Here is a 6,089-nt window from a genome sequence, read left to right as displayed (position 1 = left end):
AAGATGGCAGACTCCAAGCGAGGCTACCTACCCATGTCTCATGGAATAACTCTAAGCAAGACTCAGTGCCCAAAAACACTTGATGAGCGTAGACGAATGAATGGGATTCCATATGCATCATTGATTGGTTCAATAATGTATGCTATGATATGTACACGCCCGGATATTGCGTACGCACTCAGTGCTACGAGCAGATACCAGTCAGACCCAAGAGAGGCACATTGGACTGCTGCCAAGAATATTCTGAAGTACCTGAAAAGGCACAAAGATGACTTCCTGGTCTATGGTGGAGATGATGAATTAATTGTTAAAGGCTATACGGACGCAAGTTTCCAAACCGACAAAGTGATTTCAGATCACAGTCTGGGTTTGTCTTCTGCATCAACGGAGGTGCAGTAAGCTGGAAAAGTGCTAAGCAAAGCACCATTGCGGATTCTACAACTGATGCGGAGTACATTGCTGCACATGAAGCAGCAAAGGAAGCTATATGGCTAAGGAAGTTCATAGGTGAAGTTGGTGTAGTCCCCTCCATTAAAGGACCAATAGCCCTGTATTGTGATAATAACGGAGCTATTGCACAGGCAAAGGAGGCTAGACACCACCAAAGAGTCAAGCATGTACTTCGTAGATTTCACCTTCTACGAGAGTTCGTTGAAAGAAAAGAAGTCGAGATAAGCAAGATTGGAACTGATGAAAACATATCAGATCCATTGACTAAACCTCTGCCGCAGGCGAAGCACAACTCGCACACTGCAGCTATGGGAATCAAGCATATTGGAGAGTGTCTTTGACGTCCTTGTTTGATGTTTTAAAGTTTTAGAGTTTAATACTTTGTAAAACATTATTGGTTAATCATTCACAATAAATGAATAGAATTCATTTTTCCATTTAATTTGTGGTTTATTAAATGATGAGTCCCTTCAATTTGACAAAATATTCAAGATAGACTGTCAGGACCAGTCCTGTGACTAAGAAATGTCTATCAAGTGAACTTGAATGTCAAAAGTTGAAAATGGTCCCTGGTCGGAGTTTTCTATAAAATTGGACGCATAGAAAACGTTAGACGACTAGAATGCAAGATGACTAGTAGTTCTGTTTCTTGAACTATGTGGACATGGCAATGTCATAATCATTTGCATAGATACTTACTTTGGGAAGACTAGTATCGGACAGACCTATGAAACTTTACTGTAAGAGATGAAAATCTGTCATAAGTAAATTTCATTAAAATTATTAGACACTAAATCCTCAATACCTGAGTGATTTGAGATTACTTGTTTGAGAACTGGTTGCTTTGACGTTGACCGACCGTCGCACCGTAAAAGGATGCTATAAAGGCAACGCTCAGGTAATAACCTATCAAACGAAGTCTAATCTCAAGATCGCAAGATTGGGATTGTCCTCCCATAAATCGGGATGAGATGCTTAAAAGTTGTACAAGGCCACTCGGAGAGCTAGAAACTGTGAAATGCATGGCCGTGCTCGGATGAATCATAGGCTATGATTATCTGTTTATTTGATCAGTTGAACTCTGAAACCGAGAAACACCTCTGGACATAATAAGGATGACAACTCTTACCTTATGTTCAAGAGCAAGCATCGAGCGACAAAGGAATTAGGAAATGCACACTTGTCCCTAAGGACAAGTGGGAGACTGAAGGAAATAATGCCCTTGGTCCAAGTATGCATTTAATGTTAAGTCTAATAAATGCGGTTCAGTATTAATTAACAAGTTAATAATTCAGTGAGATCAAGTGAGCTGAATGCCTAGCTAGAGGCCGCTTCAGTTCAAGTGGAATTAATGATATTAATCCACAGCTTACTCTTGACTGAACCCGTAGGGTCACACAAATAGTACGTAAACGGATCAAGTATTTAATGGCATTAAATACTCCATCTATGGATATTCGGAATCGACGGATCTTGGTTTCAGTGGGAGCTGAGATCGTCACAAACAAGAAATGAATACTCCGGAAACGATGATATTACCGAAAACGGAAATATGGATCGTATCGGAAATATAAATATTATCCAAGTCGTAAATGTTGCCGGAAATGGAAACATGGTACGTATCGGAAAATATTAAATGGAAATATTGCCGGAATCGGAAATATTGCCGGAAACGGAAATATTGTCAGAATCGGAAATATTATCGGAATCGGAAAATAATTTCGGAAATGGAAATATTAAATATTTGTTCGAAACGGAAATTAATTCCGGAATCGGAAATATTAAATATTGTTCGTATCGGAAATAAATTCCGGAATCGGGAATTTAATCGGAAACGTATCGTACGAATTAGCATCGGACGAGGCCTGCCAGACGAAGGCCCAACACGAAGCCGGGCCATCGCCCAGCAAGCCAGCGCGCCACAACGCACCAGCCAAGGCTGCGCCAGGCCCACCGCAAGGCAGGCCCAGCGCGCGCCAAGGCTGCGGCAGCGTGTGGGCCTCGTGGCAATGGGCTGCGAGTGCTCGTTGGCTGCGCGCGCGCGCATGGCGCCCCTCGTGGGCTGCTGTGCGTGCGTGTGTGTGTGTGTTTGTGTTCATATACGAATCCTAAAGCTATCAGGATTCGATATATGATTAAATTCCTAATCCTAAAAGGATAAATTAATTAAATAAGAGTTCTACTAGGATTCTAGTTTAATTAATTCGTATCCTAGTAGGATTCTAGTTCCTTTTCCATACCTCTATAAATAGATGCCTAGGGTCATAATTTATAGACACAATTGAAGTATTCTAAAGGTAAGATTTTGAAAAAAAATCAGCCATACACTTGCACCTAAATAGCCGAAATTCCTAAGCAACCTTAAGGGCGATTCTAGTTGGTCAAGCTTAAGGCGGATCCGGACGTGCTGTGGACTATCTATGGAGGGACGACGCTTGGAGTCCTAAAGACTTGTTCTTGTTCGGTTCGGGCGCAGCTAGGGAGGGCACGCAACAAAGTGTATGCATCTAAACTATGCTAAATGATTATGTGTAAATAATATGCTTTCCTTGCTTTATGGTTTTTCCGCATAATTTATGTTTTGTCATATGAATCATAACCTAACAGGAAAGTAGCGGGTGCATTACACAGACCAAAAGGCATCCTACGATTTGAAAAGGTACCATAGGGACAGGTGAAGGTGGTCTTTTCCTGGTCGTCTGGATGTATGGGAATTTGAAAGAAACCAGAATAACCATCCAGACAACAGAAAAACTTGTGACAGGCTAGCCTTTCTAACATTTGATCAATGAAGGGAAGGGGAAAGTGGTCCTTTTTAGTAGCAACATTAAGACGCCTATAATCAATGCACATGCGCCAACCTGTGACTACCCTAGTTGGTATTAACTCATTATTTTCATTTCTCACCACAATTGTCCCCCCTTTCTTAGGCACTACCTGAACAGGACTCACCCACTTAGAATCAGACACATCATATACAATACCCGCGTCAAGCAATTTCATAACTTCAACTTTTTCAACATCTTGCATGACAGGGTTTAGACGACGCTGGGGTTGAATGCATGGTTTATGATTTTCATCTAGATGTATCCTAGGCATGCAAAAGTCAGGGCTAATACCCTTTAAATCATCAATACTGTACCCAATGCCCCCTTTGTGCTTTTTCAACACAATAAGAAGTTGGGATAACTGGTTTGCATCAAGTGCAGTACTGACGATCACAGGGCAAAGTTGTTCATCATCTAAATACGCATATTTAAGGTTAGCAGGAAGAGGCTTAAGTTCGGGTTTCTTTACCTCTTTAACAAGACAAACTGGCCGAACTAACCTCTTCAATTTGGTGCTCTCAGGCTCAGATTCTCCACCATTAAGAGCCAACTCTAGAGCATCCACTTCAGCACTCCAAGAACTGCTATCACCTGCAGAAGATTCACAACAAAGCACTGCCTCCAAAGGATCTCTTTCGAGAACTTGGGAGACGTTATCACGCGTAATAAAATCAACCACATCAATTCGATAGAATTGTTCTTCCTCTAGCATGGGACTTTTTAAGGCACTATTCAGATTAAAAGTCACCTTATCATCCCCAACAGACAAAGTCAATTTCCCACTTTTAACATCAATGACCTCCCTCGCCGTGTGAAGGAAGGGTCTACCTAAGATTATGGGAATTTGAGAACCTTTTGCATGTCTAGTACCACAAAGTCTACAGGTATATAGAATTTGCCTACTCTAACAGGGACGTCCTCTAAAACACCTAAGGGGTATTTGACAGAACGGTCGGCCATTTGCAGAGTGATATTAGTAACCTTAAGCTCACCCATATTCAGTTTAGTACAGACAGACAAAGGCATGACAGACACACTAGCACCTAAATCGCACAAAGATTTATCAATAAATACAGTGCCAATGTTACATGTGATGGAAAAACTCCTGGGGTCTTTAAGTTTAAGTGGAGACTTGTTTTGCAAATAAGCACTACATTCCTTAGTAAAAGCTACAGTCTCTACCTCACAAAAAGCACGTTTCCTGGTCAAAATATCTTTCATGAATTTAGCATATGGAGGAACTTGTAAGATTAATTCAGTAAAAGGAACCCTTACCTGCAAATTTTTGACCACTACCAAGAATCTGCCGAACTGCTTGTCTAGCTTATTCTTGAGTTGCCGGTTTGGGAAGGGGAGTGCAATAGGTGGTACTTGAATATCTGTGCCCTTCTTAACCTCAGTTGTAGCCTCATTCTCATTGACTACCTTTTCTACTTCCTTACCATCCATAACTATCATTAGGATTTCCTTGGTGACCAGACCACTAGCAGACACCCCAGAATCAACCTCAACCGGCATAGAAGGACCATCATAATCCTTATCACTCCTCAATGTAATTGCATTAGCAGTTTCCCTATTTTTGGGTTGTGAAGGAAATTGTCCTGGTGGCCTCCCTGCAATAGTAGTAGCCATCTGTGCTAACTGTGTATCAATGATCTTGTTGTGAGCAGTAAGAGCATCGATCTTTGCATCCTTTTCACTTAGATATTTTTTCATTTGTAGCATCATGTTCCTCATCTCTACTAGCATAGGGTCAGGCTGTGTGGCTTGAGGTTGTGGTGGTGGGGGTGGTGTGTTTTGTCTAGGGAACCCAGGTGGTCCACTAGACTGTTGGTTGTAGTTGTTCCGTGGTTGGTAGGATTGTTGATGTGGGGGTTGGTATGGTTGTTGTGGTGGATGTCGGACTTGGTGAGGGTTCTGGATATTGTTGCTCCTGTAGGATAGTAGAGGGTTGTTTTTGTAGCCCTCATCGTAAGAGTTGGAGAATGGGTTATTTTGTTTGTAGGATTGAAATGCGTTACATTGTTCAACAGAGCTCCTACATTCCTGTGCATAATGACCAGACATTCCACAACTTTCACAAACAGTAGCAGGTTGGGCACTCATAGCAGCTACACTAACAGGTTGGGCAGATTGAGCATTGGATGCTTGCATATTATCAAACTTATAGTGTAAAGCAGTCAATTGGGCAGTTAATTGTTCAATAGAATTTAAATCATGCTTACCACCCCTATTAGATAAACCTCTAGGATTCCCATACTGGGCATTGTGAATGGCTATCTCCTCAATCACCTCCATAGCTCTAGGCACCTCAAGTTGCATGAATCTCCCACTGGCAGCTGAATCCAACAAACATCTAGACTCATTGCCCAGACCATTATAAAACTGCTGAATCAAGAACCAATCTTCCAAACCATGGTGCGGGCACTCTCTTTGCAAATCCTTGAATCTCTCCCAGACCTCGAACAAACTCTCATCTGCTTGTTGTGAGATACCTAATATCTGACCCCTCAGACAAGCCGTTTTCTCAGGTGGAAAATATTTAACATAAAAAGCAAGAGCCAAGGACTCCCAATTAGTGATTTTCAAAGCCGCCCGATTCAACCCATTAATCCACAATTTAGCTTTCCCACTCAAAGAGAACGGGAAAAGTATCTCCATACTCTGCTCCGGAGTCAATCCCTTTTGCTTGATGGTGGAACAATATTGGATGAAGGACTGTATGTGAAGATTCAGATCTTCACCTGGTTCCCCACCGTACTGGCGTCTCTCAATCATGTTAATCAATGCAGGCTCAATCTTGAAGGTCTC

General features: G+C 41.8%; 1 non-coding gene across 1 annotated transcript; it reads left to right on the top strand.

Moving 5' to 3' along the window:
- The first annotated feature begins 5,688 nt into the window (after window positions 1-5,688).
- LOC130468227 (small nucleolar RNA R71) lies at window positions 5,689-5,795 on the top strand. The gene has a single exon (XR_008928646.1). It is a non-coding gene; the product is annotated as a small nucleolar RNA R71 (small nucleolar RNA).
- Window positions 5,796-6,089: the final 294 nt, after the last annotated feature.

The sequence above is a fragment of the Spinacia oleracea genome, chromosome 2 (assembly GCF_020520425.1).
Source record: "Spinacia oleracea cultivar Varoflay chromosome 2, BTI_SOV_V1, whole genome shotgun sequence".
NCBI classification, from domain to species: Eukaryota; Viridiplantae; Streptophyta; class Magnoliopsida; order Caryophyllales; family Amaranthaceae; genus Spinacia; species Spinacia oleracea.
The sequence above is the reverse complement of the archived record's forward strand: the minus strand, read 5'-3'. Positions and strand labels throughout refer to the sequence as shown.